The sequence below is a fragment of the Chiloscyllium plagiosum genome, chromosome 2 (genome assembly GCF_004010195.1).
Source record: "Chiloscyllium plagiosum isolate BGI_BamShark_2017 chromosome 2, ASM401019v2, whole genome shotgun sequence".
Taxonomy (NCBI): domain Eukaryota; kingdom Metazoa; phylum Chordata; class Chondrichthyes; order Orectolobiformes; family Hemiscylliidae; genus Chiloscyllium; species Chiloscyllium plagiosum.
In genome coordinates, this window is record NC_057711.1 from 105920783 (window position 1) to 105941350 (window position 20568).

The 20568-nt window shown below is 40.5% G+C and overlaps 1 long non-coding RNA gene across 1 annotated transcript in view; it reads right to left on the reverse strand.

Moving 5' to 3' along the window:
* Positions 1–2573: 2573 nt before the first annotated feature.
* LOC122539357 overlaps positions 2574–20568 on the reverse strand; it is a 31566-nt gene continuing 13571 nt past the window's right edge. The window contains exons 2-3 of the long non-coding RNA XR_006309054.1: positions 18670–18776; positions 2574–3934 (exon numbers count right to left, since the gene is read on the reverse strand). This is a non-coding gene — a long non-coding RNA (uncharacterized LOC122539357). The remainder of the gene's footprint in view (positions 3935–18669; positions 18777–20568) is intronic.

A 20568-nucleotide genomic window follows, 5' to 3' on the forward strand; every position in this document is an offset into this window, starting at 1 on the left:
TTGTTAGTGGACTAACTATTAGCCTTTTTGATTATTTTCTGTCCTTGGGGCATTCCTTTATGACCTGTTTGGTCTCTTTCTTCAGTCGGGCAGTCACCCGTTCCCTGTCCACCTGGGGAGTCCAAAACTAGAGGGCATAGTTTTGGGTTGAGAGGGGAAACATTTAAAACGACCTAAGCGGCAACTTATTCATGCAGAGGATGGTATGTGTATGGAATGAGCTGCCAGAGGAAGTGGTGGAGACTGGTACAATTACAGCATTTAAAAGGCATCTGGATGGGTATGTGAATAGGAAGGGTTTGGAGGGATATGGGCCAAGTACTGACAAATGGGACTAGCTTAGATTATGATATCTGGTCGGCATGGACGAGTTAGACCGTAGGATCTGTTTCCATGCTGTATATCTCTCTGACTTCATGACCTATATTCTATTTAGTTCAGTTATGTTTGGAGAATTCACGCCTAAGCTTTGCACACCCTAACTGGAAAATCTTAGACTCTCCTCGCTGTCTGAATGACCATGTGTGCAAAGGTTGCCTATAGCTGGAGCAATAGCACCTCAATTGCCATGTTTTTGGTTCTGGAGCAGCAACTGAGGCTACAATGGTGCACTCAGGAGGCTGATATTTTCATTCATCTATTGTTTCATTATGTGTTCACCCTGCAACTTATGGAAGAGCAGGTAGAAAGGGAATGTATGATTGCCAAACAAAAAAAAGTGACCAGACAAGCAATAAGGGAATTTCCCCAAGTGCATACAGGAACATAGGAACAGGAATAGGCTCTTCAGCACTGCCAGACTGTTCTGTCATTCACTGAGATAATGGCTGTTCTGTAGCCTAACTCCATATATAACTCCAAAAACTGTACATTGTACTCTATGTGTGGTCTCATCAACACCACATACAGTTAAAATAAGACTTCTCTGATTTAAACCATAAACTTGTAGCAATGAAGGCTAATATCCCATTTGCCTTAATTACTCACTGCACCTGCATGTTAACCTTTTGAGTTTCATATGCCTATGCGTCTTTGACCATTCCTGACTTCTATGCAATTGGCTTCTCCAAGGAGCAATAAATGATGTGCGTGGCAGCTCGGTTTTTGACTCTCAAATGTTTCAGGACAGTGATAAATATCATTTGTGCAACCTCATACTGGTTCACTTTGTTTTCCTGTGATGGTGCCAGTGTTGCAGCCCGAGCTGGAGGATTCAGAAACATAGCTGGCTTCCAAAGGAGCAGAATGTAGTTCATCAATAGGAAGGGCAACCACTCATTTAATATTAAATGGATCTGTAATCATTAGGTCCAATTCCTGGAGATGTGTGCCCACTATCCTGACAGCAGCTACAACTCCCACATTATGGAATATTCTCAGTGGGTTTAAGGTCCAGATGCCTTACAAAGCTGGTTACTGGGAGCAAGAACTACCCATGGTTGATATCATCTTGCACGACCCCATTCTTCAAGCAGAGCCATAGTGGAGCAAATTATGGGGCTGCTGAAGATGCAGTTCCACTGCTTGGGTCAGTCAGAGGGGATCCTGCAATATACTCCAGACAGTGTGCTGCATCATCTGAGCACAATGTGCTCTGCACAACTGGAGCAGGCTAGCCAGCAACAGGGGCAAGAAAGTGGAACAGTATATGTCATGCAACCTTCAGCTAAGTGATGTCAGCAGCATGTGTTTGTGGCTGTTGCACCAATACATTGCCAGTGAAGGGCAACTCTGGAATGCCAATGGTTAGTTATGTTTTCAGCCAGGGTTTGAAGATGGTATGGGTGCCATGAATGGCCATCTATTCCACTATATCCAGGAGAGTTGGTGAGTTACTACCATGAGTGAGAGAATCGGGGTTGTGTAGGATGAAAGTGGCACTATTTGGCTGTGATAGATAAGTAGTGAGACAAAACAGCAAGAAATCTCGGCTTCATGGAGCATCATCCTCCATTGAAATTGACAGAACCATTTGTCATTATGGAGGTGTGTGGTTTTAATTGAAAAATTGAAAAAGCTATACAGAATGTTGAATAAATAGATTTACACATATGTAAAACAGAAAAAAAAAAAACTTTTTTTAATATTCATTTGTGGGATGTGGGTGTCACTGGCTGGCCAGCATTTATTGCTTGTCCCTATTGCCCTTGAGATGGTGGTGGTGAGCTGCCTTCTTGAACTGTTCAATTCATGGTGGATAACAACAGCACAGAGTAGTTTTGTTGAAGGTTCGCAGAGCTATGGTTTGCAGTCACTTATATCTCTGACTTTTTAAGTGGTCTGGATCACTCCCAGCCCAGGTTCTGAACACTGGACATTTTACTTAGGCTGTAATAAAGAGACAGTAGGCAGGTGTTCAAGGGCAAAAGAATCTCTGCATTTATTTGTTTACAAAAAGGTAACAACAATACAAGAAATTTAAGAAAATTATCACTATAAATATACGGAAAAAGTAGTACTTTAAAACACACTATCAGTTAGATTACCACTATTAGAGTCACAACTATTTATTATTACACTGAAAATACACCAGTATTTAAATGCACTATTAATCAGAATTCCTACCAGTAGAATCCTAATTCACTAATGTCTCCTGTCTCCCACTGCTAACTGTGTTGGAACTTTGGGGTCTCGGAGTTTGTGCTCATCACGGAGATCACAGTTTTGGAGGTTCCTGGCTGTTCTGGCTTGCTATACCCAGAGCATAGTTGAGGACTTTTGAGCTGCACAACCCAAATTTGGGTTGTGTCTGTTGATGCAGTTAGGTGCGTATTACCTGGTTTTCTTTACCTTTTACTGGTTTGCTGAGCCCGGTTTTCAACTTAGGTTGTGTCTGAGGACTTGCGGAATTGGCTGAGTTGGTTATTGCTTCAAGCTGTCAGTCTTTGGTTCTGATGGTCATTTTTAAGGTTCTTGCCGATGGTGTTCTTGGTTTGGACAGACCAGTGTTCAGAAGCTCCCAGAAGCTGGTTTGGCCAGTTCTATTGTGGAACTCTTGGTTGGCTTCCCCTTCTTGGGTGTCCCTCATTCCAATGATGCTCTTGGTTTAGCTTCCCAATTTGGCTTCTCGGTTCAGCCTACTGATTCAGCTTCTCTTGGGTCTTGGCTTGGAAGCTGCTCAGGTGAGATTTGAGGTGACAATTATACCGATGGTGGGCCCCACGCCACATCTGTAGTCTCCTTGTTCGGTTGATATTGCCTTTGAGGTTAATTGGCTTTCCAATCTTTAGACAAGGTGTAAATGGTCTTTGTTTCATGTTGGATGCTGATATCTTTCACATCACCTCTCCAGGCTCTATAATGTCTGAGCTGTGTAGCCAAAGGTATCAAATCCATCTTGGGGCTAGATTCCTGTCGTTTCAGGTTGATTGTTCCAGAGAGGAGTTGTAAATTGGAAATACAAGCTACACAATGTCCCAATGGTAGAGAAGCAGGAGGCTGGAAGAACACAGCAAGTCAGGCAGCATCTGTGTTCTTCCGGCTTCCTAATTGACTACATTGGATTCCAGCATCTGCAGTTTGTTTTTGTCTCAAACAATGTCCTCACATCTGCTGGTGATTTTCTTTATCCCTTGCAGACTCATTAGTTTTGAAAAAGGTTTTTTAAAAAAAAACAGGGCTCTGTCCAAATCCAAGGGTCTGCTCATATGTTTTAATATTGGGAATTTTCGTACAATATTACAGGTTTCACGCATTGCACTCTAAGTATATCTAGTATTAAGTATCATATTAGCATCTTCTTTCCACCAACTGGTTTCAGAGTAAATTAACATTCAGTGCGCCTCCTGCCCAATCAGTTTATTTACACTTACAAACGCACTGTGAAAGTAATGGGATCCAGAATTCATCTGGCTGTTGGGTTCCCATTCCTGCTTTGAAAATCTAGTCCAATGTGTTGCTGACATAAAAGCAAAATACTGCGAATGTTGTAAATCTGAAATAAATACAGAAAGTGCTTGAGAAACTCAGGTCTGGTAGCATCTGTGAAGAGAGAAACAAAGTTAATGTTTTGAGTCCAGTATGGTACTTCCTTTACTGCTTCAGTTCTGCTGAAGAGTCAAAATGGATTTGGAACACAAATTCTTCCTTTCTCCACAGATTCTGCCAGACCTACTGAGTTCCTCCAACATTTAAAAACTGAAAGAACTGCGAATGCGGTAAATCAGAAGCAAAAACAGAAATTGCTGGAAAAGCTCAGCAGGTCTGGCAGCATCTGTGAGGAGAAATCAAACTTAATATTTCAGATCTAGTGACCCCCCTCCTCAGAACATTCTCCAACATTTAGATTTTCTTCCAAAATGCCACAGGCTTGGCTGAGAACAGAGTAGTTTGCAGGGAGACAGAAACTTATTAGTTTGTTCAATCATTTATTTAATAAACCCACAAAGCTATCTGAAAAACTGACAATAACAAAAAATAATGAATTGAATGAGTGAATCATTGAGAGGTGGTTCCACTGCACAGTAGTTAAGATCATCTCCACTACATCAGTCGTACAATTTTGCCACAAAAATTATCAGCATAGGTGCAACTCAATAAATCTACAGGGCAATTAACCTCTCATTGTTGCAAACCAAATTAGAAGCCATTGCAGGTTGAATCAATATTAATGCAATTTTTAAATGAAGCCTAGCTTGATCAGAGTAAGCCAATGTTTATCATGCCAATTCCCACCGAACACTTCGGTACAACTAAGAGCTAATTGGTAGTCTACACTTAAGCTCAAAGTGTGAAAAAATTATTGGTGCTGAGGGTCTGAATGCCTGCATGAATGCTGTATACTCAATCTTGAAAGGCTGTTAAGAGTTTTTTCATCTGATTGTTTAATCCCATTTCTCTAGCTCACGATATACTGAAATAATAAGGTTCTTTGGAAATCAGTTTGTTTAAAGAGGTGTCTCGCTCATGGTATATGAGAGTAAAATGGTTCTGTCACTTTCATTATATCTCATATTCATCATTTAGAAGCCCTACCACAGAATGGATTGAGAAACACATCTCAATCAGAGTTTATCTTCTAACAATGAAGGTCGCAGTATGAGACACAATGTGCGTGTTTATCTATCTTTAACCTCTCGGTTCCTTTCGGTTCATCGAGACACAATATTACAGCATAAGAAATGGCTGTAAAGCAAACATTTATTATCACAGGGAAATAAGGGAATTATTTTTTAAACTGGCTATAAAGTTTACTTTTTATTACCTATTATTGCCAGGACTGGTTGAGTCATGCATTGCCAAACTAGTTGGAAGCATTTAACGCAGTATCAAAGGAAGATAAATTGTCTTTTCTTATTATGGTGTTATTTCATTGGGTTTCTTTTGTAAGAGCCGTATGTGATGTTTTTGGTGGTTTTCCCTAGTGCAAACGCAAAGAAAAACTAAGCTGATCTAATTCTATGATATGGCTGTCTGCAGCTCCCTTAGTAGACATTAAAAAAAACGACAAATAGCCCTGCTTTCATTGTTAAATGAAGACAGACAATCTTGCTATCACATAACTTCTTGCTGAATTTCCAAAACAATGGAGTTCCATGTAAGCAGTTTTAAGGTTCCACTAATAAAGTTCTAGACACTCATACTCTTAAGCTTAGCTAAAGCAAATAGAAAATTCACTGACTTTTCAGACCAATTTATACAAGGACACTCTCTGGAGGAAGCAAAGAAACAAATAGCTAGCAAGAAGAAATGCATTTTGTTGTTTGCTATTCAGGTTTCACAGCTTTTAACAATTGAGGTTATTTTCCTCCTGATGTTTGTTACCCATTGACCTGCTCTTTGCTAGATTACAAGCCAAAACTTTCTGTTCTTGCATGAATGAAGTGGTCATTTTTCATGAGAACACAAGAATGAATGTTAAAGTCTAACTTTTAAAATATTTGTTCTCGAATGTAGACCAGTGTGTTAAGATAATATTATTGAACAACCCTGGTTAGTCAGTTGACATTAGGCACTGACGATTTAGTTTTGGACTGGAGTCACATTTTGGGAGTGTTATTAGGTACCTGTGAAGGGGTATATTAGTGAACTAGTGGATTAGTGTAACCATCCAACACTTTTATCGATCATCGCCAGGTGAGAGCCCAGATTTACAGAATTAATTTACATAAACGGTTAACCTGGCATTTGAACCAATGTTTGAGGTAATTATATGCCCGCAGGCAAATGCTAGAAGAATTAGAATGAGCTATGTCAGGTTGATGCATGTCTGGAAATAGGGGAGTATAATATTAAAGAGATTGCATTTTAACAATTGGCCATGAATGCAATAGACAGAAAAATATTTTAGAAAGATAATGATCAAAATAGAATTATAGAGATGTACAGCATGGAAACAGACCCTTCGGTCCAACCCGTCCACACCGACCAGATATCCCAACCCAATCTAGTCCCGCCTGCCAGCAACCGGCCAATACCCCTCCAAACTCTTCCTATTCATATATCCATCCAAATGCCTTTTAAATGCAATTGTACCAGCCTCCACCACATCCTCTGGCAGCTCATTCCATACAGGTATGACACTCTGCGTGAAAAAGTTGTCTCTTAGGTCTCTTTGAAATGTTTCCCCTCTCACCCTAAACCTATGCCCTTTAGTTTTGGATTTCCCCATCCCAGAGAAAAGACTTTGTCTATTTATCCTATCCATGCCCCTCATAACTTTGTAAACCTTTATAAGGTCACCTGTCAGCCTCCGACGCTCCAGGGAAAACAGCCCCAGCCTGTTCAGCCTCTCCCTATAGCTCAAAACCTCCAACCCTGGCAACATTCTTGTAAATCTTTTCTGAATCCTTTCAAGTTTCACAACATCTTTCCAATAGGAAGGAGACCAGAATTGCACGCAATATTCCAACAGTGGCCTAACCAATGTCCTGTACAACCGCAACATGATCTCCCAACTCCTGTACTCAATAAAGGAACGCATACTAAATGCCTTCTTCACTATCCTACCTACCTGTGACTCCACTTTCAAAGAGCTATGAACCTTCACTCGAAGGTCTCTTTGTTCAGCAACACTCCCGAGGACCTTAAGTGTATAAGTTCTGCTAAGATTTACTTTCCCAAAATGCAGTACCTCGTATTTATCTGAATTAAACTCCATCTGCCACTTCTTAGCCCATTGGCCCATCCTGTTATAATCTGAGGTAACCCTTTCTGCTGTCCACTAAACCACCAATTTTGGTGTTATCAGTAAACTTACTAACTATACCTCTTATGCTCACATCCAAATCATTTATACAAATAACAAAAAGTAGAGGAGCCAGCACCCATCCTTGTGGCACTCCACTGGTCACAGGCCTCCACTCTGAAAAACAGCCCTCCACCAACACCCTCTGTCTTCTACCTTTGAGCCAGTTCTGTGTCCAAATGGCTAGTTCTCTCTGTATTCCATGAGATCCAACCTTGCTAGCCACTTTCCCATGGGGATCCTTGTCGAATGCCTTACTGAAGTCCATATAGATCACATCTACTGCACTGCTCTCATCAATCCTCTTTGTTACTTCTTCAAAAATCTCAATCAAGTTTGAGACATGATTTCCCACGCACAAAACCATGTTGACTATCCCTAATCAGTCCTTGGATTTCCAAATACATATACATCCTGTCCCTCAGGATTCCTTCTAACAACTTGCCCACTACTGACATCAGGCTCACTGGTCTATAATTCCCTGGCTTGTCCTTACCACCCTTCTTAAACAATGACACCACGTTTGCCAACCTCCAGTCTTCCGACACCTCACCTGTGACTATCAATGATACAAATATCTCAGCAAGAGGCCCAGCAATCACTTCTCTAGCTTCTCACAAAGTTCTAGGGTACACCTGATCAGGTCTTGGAGATTTATCCACTTTTATGCGTTTCAAGACATCCAGCACTTCCTCCTCTATAATATGGACATTTTGAGGTGTCACCATCTATTTCCCTGCATTCTGTATCTTCCATATCCTTTTCCACAGTAAATACTGATGCAAAATACTCGTTTAGTATCCCCCCCCCCTCCCATTTTCTGCGGCTCCACACAAAGGCTGCCTTGCTGATCTTTGCAGGGCAAGAAGTGTAGCAAGTTTTTGCATGAACAAGTGAGGAATGGTGAATCAGCTTCCCCCCATCCCCACCATTTCACTTTGGTTGACTGCAACAAAAATTTTGAATTGTTTTAATTTCCAGCTTTATCGCATTTCAATTAAAACAGTTCACTCGTTCAAATTAAAAGGCCAATTGCAATGTTTTCTTGAGTAAAAATTAAAAGAAATTCTATTATTTAAGAACTTAGAAGTAAATAGAAATGACATCAAACATACACAAGCACACATATATAGTACAAATTTTAATGAAAGTGGACCGTGCCCAACGTAGACAGGAAGACAAAAGAATATACAGTTTAAATCTCCTTAAGAGTCTTTGAGATGTCAGGACAGCAATTAAATTGATGACTTGTATCCTCAGCCTTAGTGAAATTTGTAGGTACCTTTGACCGCCTGCTGATTGTGAAAAGCAAATTGAAGAAACATACATTTTGTTGTTTTCTGAGAGGCTGAGAGAAACAGCAAGAGAGAGATTGCAAACCTTCCAGTTCTGTTGTTACAAATTATTTCTTCTTTGTCAATCTGCATTTTGCCCAAAAACAGTTTTTCTGTGCATTCCCTTGATTGGCAGACTGGTCAGCTGCCAGATACAAAAGGCTTCAGTGGAGCACCATTGTGGAGATCACTGGAGATGTCCACCAGGAATTGGGAAACTTTGGGATATGGTTGGATGAGTTTCCACTGTGGTATTGAGGAAGGAGGGGAAAAATCTCAGTGAGGTAGGGGTGGAGGGACAAAATATTGTAGCTGGGGGCAGATTGTCAGGTGTCTGCTTTGATGTTGAGATACTAGACTGGTTTCTGTTGCTGAGGGAGAGCAGCATATCAATGCAGACATAATGGATCCAGTGTTTAAAGAAAAGGTGCAGGATGTAAGCATGATGGAGAAGTGGTGAAGAATGGGCAGGACGAGTGTGTGGTGGGAATTCAGGAATTCCAGGATTTTTTAAAACCTCATTAGCTTCAGTTCTTTAGATTCACTGGCATTTTGCCAGGGTGGAATGTCTTCCCTCCTCACTGCTGCTAGTTTCAAGGAGGTAACCTCTGTAGCTGTCTGGAAAGTCATACTTTAAATGCAATGAATAGGGGAAGGCCAATTTTGAAGCCACATTGGGCCACCTGAAGTAGATATCAGCTTTGCACCATGACGTTAATTAATTAACTTTCATTTCTGAGGGTGGCTCCATGCCAAGGTGCCCTTTCGATTCCCAATGAGATTTCTGAACTGCTGGCATTACGATTTATTATTAGCATCTCAAGTCAGATGGGAAGCCCAAGTGGACTCAAATGGAAGCAGTCTTTACTGGAATTACCAGAAAAGACAGGCTCGGGGATTCCCCCTCCCATTTGTACCCGACATCAGGATCCTGAAGCCCATGAGGAACTCATGCTGGATCCAGCATCTCCTGGCTTCCTCCATTTGTTGGCCTTTCAAACCCTGAAAAACTGGTCCACAGCAATCAAACTTAAACAAACGGTAAAATCTAAGGGACACCATAAGACTGTAAGAAATAGGAAGAGGAATAGGTCGTTCATCCCCTCAGACTTGCTCCACCATTCGATAAGATCGTGCCTGATGTGACATACCTCATGTTCTTATTTCTTCCCTTTACCCGTAACCCTTGATTCCAGTATGTGTCAAAATCTAGCTGTCTCAGCCTTAAATATTCACAAGGATCCTCTCTCCACAGCTCTCTATGGCAAGAAGTTTGAAAGACTCTCAGCCTTCTGAGCAAACAAGTTCCTTCTCATCTCAGTCATCAATTGGCACCTTTTTATCCTGAGACTATATTCCTTCTTTACAAATTGATTCCAATAGTTTTCCAACAATAGATGTTAGGCTAATTGATTTGTTTTTGTCTCCCTTGCTTGTTTTTTGTCTCCTTCGCTTTTTGAAAATAGATGTCACATTTTCAATTTTGCAATCCTAATATGTTTCTACAGAATCCAACATTTTTTGGAAAATTACAATCAATGCATCCACAATCTCTGCAGTTACCTCTTCTAGGATCTTAGGATGCAAGCCATCAGGGCAAAGGGACTTATCTGCCTTTCGCCACATTAATTTGTCTAATTCTGCATCTCTGGTGATGGTCCTTGATTCCTCCCCAGTATTCTTTAGTATTAGTGAAGTATTTGAATATTTTCCATCGTAAACACTGATGCAAAGAATTTGTTTAAACGCTCTGCCATGTCCTTGTTTCCCAAAACCATCTCCTCAGATTCATTTCGTCAGTGGCCTATGGACATTGTTTTTAACTTGTCTCAGGGAAGTGGTGGTGGTGATAGGCTAAGAATAGAGTGAACATTCCACTAAATGCTGCAAACTCATGGGCAGGGGAAGAACGATAATAAAAGGGAGGTTTGCTAGTAATATTCAGGAGGATTTAAACTAGTGTGGCAGGAGTGTGGGAAATGGAGCAGTAGGTCAGCATGTTCATGACTGAGAAGAAGGTTAATGTTAAGTTAAGTAAGTGTAATAGGAAGAACAGCAGGGCCAGGTTAATAAACACTTCAGGACTGCCAGTCTGAAATGTATTTAGTTTAATGCAAGGAGAGGTAAGATAGATGAGCTTAGAGCTTGGATTAGTACATGGGACTATAATGTGGTAGTCATTATGGAAACTTGGTTGGGAAAAGGGCAGGATTGGCAGCTCAACATTCTAGTTTTTGATGTTCCAGGTACAACAGATAAGGATCTAAAGGAGTGGGGGAGTTGCATTACTATTTAAGGAGAATGTCACAGCTGTACTAAGATAGGACACCTTGGCAGGTTCATCCAGGGAGGCCATTTGGGTAGAATATGGGAATAAGAGCGTGCAATGATATTATAATACTGGCTTCCCAATAGCCAGCAGGACATAGAGAATGGAAAGATGTAAAAATGTTGTTGTAGTGGATGATTTTAACTTCCCCAGTGTTGACTGAGACTTCCTTAGTGCCAGGGGTTTAAATACTGCAGAATATGTTAGGTGCATCCAGGAGGGTTTCTTGAAACAGTACGTAGATAGTCCAAAGGGGCCATAATAGACCCTGTATTGGAGAATGAGTCTGGCCAAAGTTTCAGTGGAGACAGTGATCATAATTGCTTAGGTTTTAAGATAGATGTGGATAATTATAAGACTGGTCCTCAGGTGAATGTATGAAATTGGAGGAATTTCACAGTAATAGGCAGGAACTAGAAAAATTAGATTGGAGGTAGCTGTTTGAAAGTAAATGTCCATCTGACAAAGACTAGTTGTACAGAGTTCAGGACCAACATACTCCTGTGACAATGAAAGATAAGGCTGGCGTGATTCAGGAACCTTGGTTAACAAGAGATATTGAAAGCTTAGTCAAAGAGCAGAAAATAATTCGAACAAGAAATTTGGAGGGCTAAAAGGGACCAGGAAATATCATTGCTAAATATCATACTCTAATCATGCCATGCCTGAGGAAGGAGCTGAGCTCCGAAAACGTGCAATTTCAAATAAACCTGTAGGACTATAACCTGGTATTGTTTGATTTTTGACCTTGTCCACCCCAGTCCAACTCCAGCATCTCCATATCCTTGCCAAGTATGTTTAAAGAGAATCCCAAGGCATTTTATATGTTTATTAGGAACGAGAACATAACGAGGGAAAGAGTGGATCCAGTCAACTAAAATGGAGGAAATTTATGCATGGAGCCAGAGGAAGTGGGTGAGGTCCTTAATGAGTACTTCACATCAATATTCACCATGATAAGATTAGAGAGGGTTATTTTGATATTCCAGGTTTTCTAGTTATTAAGAAGGACAAGGTGTTGGATGCCTTGAACATATTAAGGGTAGTTAAGTCCCCAGGTCCTAACAAGATCAGAAGGATGCAAAGGAGGAGGCTGCCGGAGTTTTAACAGCGATCTTTGTCTCCTCTTTAGCCACAGGTGAAGTCCCAGAAGAATGGAAAATAACGAATGTTGTTCCTTTGCTTAAGAAGGGCAACAGGGATAATCCAGGATGTCATAGCTGGTGAGTCTTACATCAATGGTAGGGAAATTATTGGAGCAGATTCTTGGGGACTGGGAGGTGGATGTGTTTTTGTGTGTACATGGGTTCCTGATTATTTGTATTGCCACAGTGGAAATTATTTGTTCATTATGTTTCAATTTAAGATTAGTTTCCAAACAGTGTTACTCAGTTGGAGGTCAATAAAAAACTCATTCTAGAAAGACAAAATTCAGAGGGGAGATAATAAAGGAGAAAATGTTACTGCAATGTTTCTTAGTTTGACAGAAAATTGAACTTTTTCAAAAAAATACTTTATTACATTAACAATCTAGGAAAGATAAATACCCCAAAAACTAATTGAAAGAAGCTGTCAGAAAAGCAAATACCAGTTAAACTGCAGAGATTATAGAAGAATAGTATAGGTCACAAAGGCCAGATTACAGGAAAAACAAACAAGATCAGAAGTATAGAAATTTGCTCTATCAGAGATAGTCAATTCACAAAGGAAACTATTAAAAAATACACTTAAAATGTTAAGCACAGCGTTAAAAAAACTTCCAATACCATTAACAATAAAAATGGAAGTTGGATTAGAAGTTAAAGTCATAAAAAGTGACATTAATTTCAATTTCACTGCTAATGATCATTTCAATATTTCCACAAATTAGATGCATGAATTGAACTAGTTGCAAGAGATACCAACTTGTCATCTAATTTCTTCATTGCAGCTTATGCACGAGGGGATATGCGATAGAGACATTTGGTTAAAAGGGTTCCTGGCTAACAATTCTTCTTCATTATATTGTTCAGTTCCATGATCATTGACACTCAACGCTGTAGTCTGACTATTAACGCACAGGAGCAAAAAGCAAATCTTGCCTCAACTCACAATCAGCCTGTAAAAAAAAAATCAAAGATGTTGGGTGCAACTGTCAAAATATTGGAAAAAAGACCACCCCATATTTTTGTTAGGAGAGTAGTGAGCGTGCAAGAAGGGTGTGCACAAAATGGAAAACATCAGGGCCATGACCTACAGGACATCAGGCTCAAGTACATTTTCCATGTTCTGATTAATTGCTTTTTGACTTGGGTAGCTGTGTAATTTCCTAAATGCTGGGTTTGTATGGCACATTTGGAAACTTGTACTTTGCCAATAAAATGGATTTTTGGGGGCTTTAATCCAATCATAGGAAGATGGGACAGATTTGATGACAATATACAAAATTCTGTCAGGCCCCATTTGGATGATGGGTCAATATGGATGGGGATGGTCCGTGAGGTGCAGAGGTCCAACCAGAACTTCATGGTCAGCTCCTATAGCCTACAATTTCTCCCTCAGTCCCTATCTCTACAGGGTCTTAGTGAAATATCCAAAAACAAAAGGCTTTACTAGAAGTGAAAACAAAATAAACCCATTTAGTATCTAGTTGATATACATTATAATGGAGTGCAAGAATCAGTTATATCTGTTTTACCTGTTGTGAAATTAAAGCAGAAAAGATTTAAATAACAGCTCTGCAATGAATTTTCCATGAACCTGCTCATAATAATAAAGATGGAGTTCAGAGCATGAGTGTGAGGAGGGTCTCAAGCAGTCCCAAGTAGTCCAGGAAGTTATGAGATTTGTCTGGGGGTTGTGATCACTATGCATTGAAACATCAGGCTGGTAAATTGTCAACTTGTCCTTCAGACATAGAAATTGTAATATTGATTGTCACATTAAAATCACTGACTTCCACAGGGCTGATCAGTAATCCGGCACATGTTTCTGTTGCTCACTGTCATAAAACAAGTTTTCTATATTGAAAGCATAGTTTTCTCACTGTAGCTAATACTATCAATCAGGATTGAGGACTGGAATTCCTGTGAGGCTGTCAATACTTGCAGAGTCTAGCTTATACTGGATATTTTGAAAGCTGCCACAGTCACTCTGGTATTTTAGTATTCATGCTATAGTTCTGAAATAATATTTTTACTGGCTAAAGGTTTAATGAAAGTTTATAGGTTTGAAGTCCCAGTCTCAATGCTCATAATGCATCTATTTCAGGAACAGTTCTTTCTAATTTGCAAGAATTCTTTGCACAGAGTTTTCGACCATGTCGGGTCCATATCAGTGATAAAGTTTTAAGTTTTCAAAAATGTGTAATTGATATTTTAATAAAAATCATGATGGCTCAAATGGGGAAATACTGAAGTAAGAATTACCTCCTCCAAACACGGATTCTCTTTTAAACTAAATAGATTAATGGTGCATGGGTTCTAATGATCAATTTTCATAGACCCTCACACTGTGATAACTTATTTTTGGTCTCTTGTGGAATAGAGACTGGACAGGAACATACAGTTAAAGCCCAAGATCAGCCATAATCACGTTGAATGTCAGAGCAGGCTGTAATCCTGCTCCAATTTCTTTTGTTTCAGTGTTATGAAATAGAGTATAATAGTGAAGGATTTTAAAATGGACATTGGGATTATTGTAACTTTTACATTCTGATCTGTAGGAAGTTTCAATTGATTTCCTCACACACAATATTAAATGCAGACAATGGTGAAAAGAGCATTGAAAAGTTGGACTTGGAGATTTTAATGATAAAACCCTCCACAGTTTCCGTATTCGTGGCAATTTAACTTAAAGGACTAGATTTTCCCAAGCCCTGAGCAATGTGGGCAAAGGGGATTCAGTTGGAAAAATAGGGCAAGATCAGAAAAATTAGATTCACAATCTGAAGTTCAATTCTGCAAACAGGCTTTGAATACCAAGATGAGAACTGAGTGGCAATAAGCTGAATTATGTGGGTTGACATGTCATCAGTAACAAATTTCACTTAATTTATTTGTAATTCTTTTATTCTCTCATGCCAGAGACAAATAAGGTAGCAGCAACTCCAACACAAAAGTTAGACAGAACCAGGCAGTCCAGCTTGTCACATGCCTCCACCTTGCACAATCATCTACAACATCTCAAGATGTGCTTCATGGGGAGTGAATCCATTTCCCCTCCATTCATGGAACATGGTATCAGATTTATAGCAGTTTCACCACATCGTCCGAGCGCATCTGCACTTACAATGCAGTTTTCCACTTCACACCAGCTGAGGTTACTGTGAAGGACTCTCCTTCTCAACTTCACCCTTTGCCTGAGACATAGTGACCCTCAAATTAAACCACCACCAGTCATCTTTCTCTAAGGAGAGAGCAGCCTTATGGTTTGGTGAGACTATGATGACCTTACTATGCGGGAGTGCGCTGACTCTTTTAATTGTAATGCTGCTACCAGGCCATTTTGCACACAGTGATAGGCATCTACTTGTATTTAAATAAAGAAATCACACATGGATTAAACCAGGATATACTTCAGAGATTGTGGGTTGCTCTGAGCACTCACTCACTTTACACCTATTTAGATAGCCGCAGCATCTTTGCATTGCCTTTTTTTTTAAACACTTTGGCATCTCATTTAGGACTTACAAACTCACAATTATTCTAACTTCTCTTGCTGTTCAGTGTCATCTCAATGTCAGGCAGCTTTGTCTTTGTTGTCAGCAATGATTATTCAAGGGGTAGAGGGTAGATAAGTTTCTGTGCAGTACCGTGCTGTGTCAATGTCACAACCACATCATGTGACAGCAGCTTTTGCAGCAAACATACTGCATGAGACTTTAAACTATTACCAGAGGTCTATATCATTACAGTCCAGAAAGTGGACCATGGCCAGTCCTTTAGGTCTCTCATTCAAATATCCTAGGAATTTGTGATAAGTCAGTTAATGAGATGTATAGAGATCAATCAAGTCAAAGGGATGAAAGGAACATTGAATGTCAGGGAGTTACTCTTGATAGTCAGGCTAAACTTGGGACTCACTCTGCCAAGCACAACTAGCACTGTCTTCTGTCCTCATCCAAATTAGGAATGCACAATAGAAAGGCAAAATGGTTGCAACCACACCAGGGATAGACAGAATAATTTTTTGTTTTCAACTGCATCAGCACAAAGGGCTCTATTGTGAGATCTTTCATGGGAGAGTTACAGTAATCCAGACACTTTCACAGTACAGGCTGAAGACATCTGTGATCAGAGCACCCTGTGTGCAAAATGCATTATAATGTCTGGCTGCAGGTATAAATGCTGGTTACAAGCCTCCTTGACCACATTATTTATCATTTTGATGTTCTTCAAATTTCAAGCAGAAGCAATCATAGGTGACTTAAAAGTCTCACATATGGACCACAATTCACAAAGACAATCTAAGGTCTCAAAAGGTACACAAAGACCCATAGGTGACTTTCTTGCACCTGCAAATGGAAGAATTTCTCACCTTGTCTTTCTTGGGTGATGGTAGAGATGAAGAAATAAGGTGTCAGGCCTACAATCTACTGGTATATTTGCACAGCATGGCTAGAGCTGCATACATTAGAACAAGGTCCCCTCATCACAGTTCCTTGTACAGGAATTCCATGCCCCTCCTGTATAGATGACTATGCAAAACTATAATTTATGTTAAAAATCACAACACCAGGTTATAGTCCAACAGGTTTAATTGGAAGCACACTAGCTTTCGGAGCGACGCTCCTTCATCAGGTGATGCTCCTTCATCAGGTGATAGCAACGCTCTTTCATCAGGTGATAGTCTATCACCAGATGAAGGAGCATCACCTGATGAAGGAGTGTCGCTCTGAAAGCTAGTGTGCTTCCAATTAAATCTGTTGGACTATAACCTGGTGTTGTGTGATTTTTAACTTTGTACACCCCAGTCCAACACCAGCATCTCCAAATTATAATTTATGTGTATGTGATGTGAAGTTTGGCTGCTCACATTATTAGGGTCCAATTCAGTTTCTGATATTCCATAACCAATCATGACCAAAGGATCCAGCCACGACAGGGGTCATTGTCTGTGTGACCGCAATGCATTAAAGGTGGAGGGGAATGGAGGAGAAATTAATGCACCAGCAAACACATGCCATCAGCAATCTTGAGCTGCCAAACAAGCTCCATGTGAAGAGGTCACAGCTGAAGGTCCCCTTAGAGTGAAGATATGGTATAGAAGACTCAGCCTGTATTGTCCTCAGCACCATTTCCTCCAGATGGGTGAGGTGCAAACAAAGATGAGTTATTTGGGAACCAAGGGTTACCCTCTGTCACTGTGGCTGGTGATCCTTTTGCACACCTTCTGATTGAGCCTAAGGTGAGATAGAATTCATTTTCAACCACCCGCATTGTAACTAGATGAAGCTCCAGTGTGGATAGATCTGGGAGGCCTTGCAATTCATTCCAGCTGCACAATCCTGGTATGCTGTGGTCTGCAAAACTGGATCAGGCAATAGATAGGATTAATGGTCAGTGTCTTTTCGTGAGGATTGGGGAATTTCAAGACTAGGGAGCGTACTCTTAAGATGAGAGGAGAGAGATTTCAAAAAGATATGAAGGGCAAATTTTTTTTTACACGTAAGGTGTTTTGCATGTGGAATGAATTTCCTCGGGAATGAGTGGATGCAGGCACAGTTACAATGTTTAAAAGACATTTAGATAAGAACATGAATAAGAAACACCAGGTTATAGTCCAACAGCGACGCTCCGATTAAACCTGCTTCCAATTAAACCTGTTGGACTATAACCTGGTGTTGTGTGATTTTTAACTTTGTACACCCCAGTCCAACACCAGCATCTCCAAATCATGAATAAGAAAGGTTTGGAGGAATATGGGCCTGGATCAGGCAAGTCTAGTTTGGGACGATGATCGGCATGGACTGGTTGGACCGAAAGGTTTGGTTTCATGCTGTATGACTTTATGAAGTGATTTGTTAAAGTAAATCTCAGATGATACTTTATTCCTGAAAACCTCAGGAGAGATCCAGAGTGCCACCATTGGAGTCTGGCAGTATTCCTGTGGAGGCACTTCCCCGATGTATCTCTGAACATTACAAGTAAATAACATTTTTTAATATCATGTTCGAGTATAATTGATACAAAGGAATCTGATATCACAGGACAGAATACAAATCTCGTTAACAATGTGTTTTCCACTCAATAGCTGGAGATCACTGCCTTTCTGTGAAAATATTAAACTGCTCACAGAAACTTGTAACTGTATTGTTCTCAATCTCATGCTAATTGATAAAAGGGTAAATAATAGGTTTTAGTATCAGTGGTGTGGTTAGTCTTCACATACACTTCCTTGCCAGTTAGCAAGAGTATGAATGGATACTGGAGGTAGCGAATGGGATGTCTGATCAGAGCTGATAGTCCTATTCAAAAAGTGAGTATCTTCGCACAGGGCTGGGTGTGAAATACACACATATGGCTCCAGACGGCTTTGGTGGTTCAGGGGCAGCCAGACCCTGGGTCTCTGCCTGTCACTGGACAGGTATACAGTCGAATACATAGAGAATTACTCCAATAGGGGACCTTAAATCCTTGAATTCCCACGGCCTCTAAGCACTAGGGGAAGCTAGTGAAACAGAATGTTTTATGTTTCGGGGTACACAATCTTCATCAATGTGATGGACTCTCAAATCTGGGAGAGCAGCAAAAGGCTTCCAAGAAGAAAGATGAGGAATTTAAGGAGGAGGAACTAGTATAGGACAGAATCAAGCCAGATAGAATTTAATTCATACTCACTTCCAATAGATGGGAGCAGGGATCATTCATTGACTGTAGCTTTGTTGTTGCGAAGTCCTGTTTCTCCCAGACACAAATGCAACTTTTCTTTTCCAGTTTGCTTTTTGCTGTTGTTAAATATAAAAGTTACATTTACAACCATTTGAGTGTTTCCCAGTATGTCATTTTCCCATCTTGGACAATGATAAGATCGCTGAGCTGGAAGGTTCATTTTCAGATGTTTCATCACCACCTCCGGAGGTTCACATCTGAAAACAAACCTTCCAGCTTATCGAACAAACTTACATCCAAAATGATAAGATGTTATGCTACACTGGGCATTTGGGAAAGTGCAAAACTCCCTTAAAAAGGATTTGATGATGGAATGATGCTTGGGGTGGCATGGCCTGTGTAGTTTGAAACTTTATTGCTGGAACAGCACAGCAGGTCAGGCAGCATCCAGGGAACAGGAGATTCGACGTTGCGGGCACAGGCCCTTCTTCGGCCTGTGCCCGAAACGTCGAATCTCCTGTTCCCTGGATGCTGCCTGACCTGCTGTGCTGTTCCAGCAATAAAGTTTCAACTTTGATCTCCAGCATCTGCAGACCTCACTTTCTCCCTGTGTAGTTTGAGTCTTGGTACTGATGGAAAATAGGAATACAAGCTTGGGTTTGTATTAAATTGTCATTTATTCTGCCTTCAAAACATGTTTTTTTCTATTTTTGTTCCCAGCCCACCAGGTGCACTGTGAAGGTATTCTTGACCAAATGAGCAGCAAAGCTTTAAATATGGTGCTAGAGGCAGAAATCAAAGCAGGTTCTCATAGTGACAAGCATGTCGTTGCAGTGGAGCGTACAATGGCACTAGTGGGTTGCCATAAGTTTGAGTGAGATGTGGAGAATTATGAAAGAACTCATTGGAGCTGGAGGAAACTCTTATCACCTGTGTAGTTTGAAACTTTATTGCTGGAACAGCACAGCAGGTCAGGCAGCATCCAGGGAACAGGAGATTCGACGTTGCGGGCACAGAATTATGAAAGAACTCATTGGAGCTGGAGGAAACTCTTATCAGCTGGAAAAAAACTGACAACAGACAATTTTTGGTAACTTTCAACCCAATGAGTTTCATCTAAAATAAAAAAAATCATGTAGACATTGGGATTCTCAAATAAAAACAAAGTTCTGGAGAAACCCAGCAGATCTGGCAGCATTTGTGAAAGTAATTTAGAGTGAACATTTTGAGTCCAATTGAATTGAAGAGAAGAATTAGTTTAAAACTATTGTACCTAAATTAATACAAGTCCTAATGAAGGGTTACGCATGTCTCAAATTGAATGCTGTAAATTAATTGATATTTCTCTGTTACCCTCTGTTGGAAATCATGTCTTCAGTAGAGTTAACATAGCAGGAATGAAGTAAAGTATCTGCAAGTTATTGGAATTCAGTCGGCAAAGCCTGAAAAAAAAGTCAAGCAGATGGAGGTACCAGTATATCTCAGCTCAGCGTATAAAGTCTGTGAGGAAACAGAGACATCAGAATGTCAGAACTGAAATGCAAACTAGTGATAGTTAAAACCTGCCCATCCCTGATTTTGTCATAACTGGTTAAACATGAAAAGCAATTATAGATTAGATTACTTACAGTGTGGAAACAGGCCCTTCGGCCCAACAAGTCCACACCGACCCTCCGAGGAGCAACCCACCCAGACCCATTCCCCTACACCTAAACACTACGGGCAATTTTAGCATGGCCAATTCACCTAACCTGCACATTTTTGGACTGTGGGAGGAATCCAGAGCACCTGGAGGAAACCCACACAGATATGGGGAGAATGTGCAAACTCCCCACAGACAGTTGTCAGAGGCAGGAATTGAATGCGGGTCTCTGGCACTGTGAGGCAGCAGTGCTAACCACTGTGCCA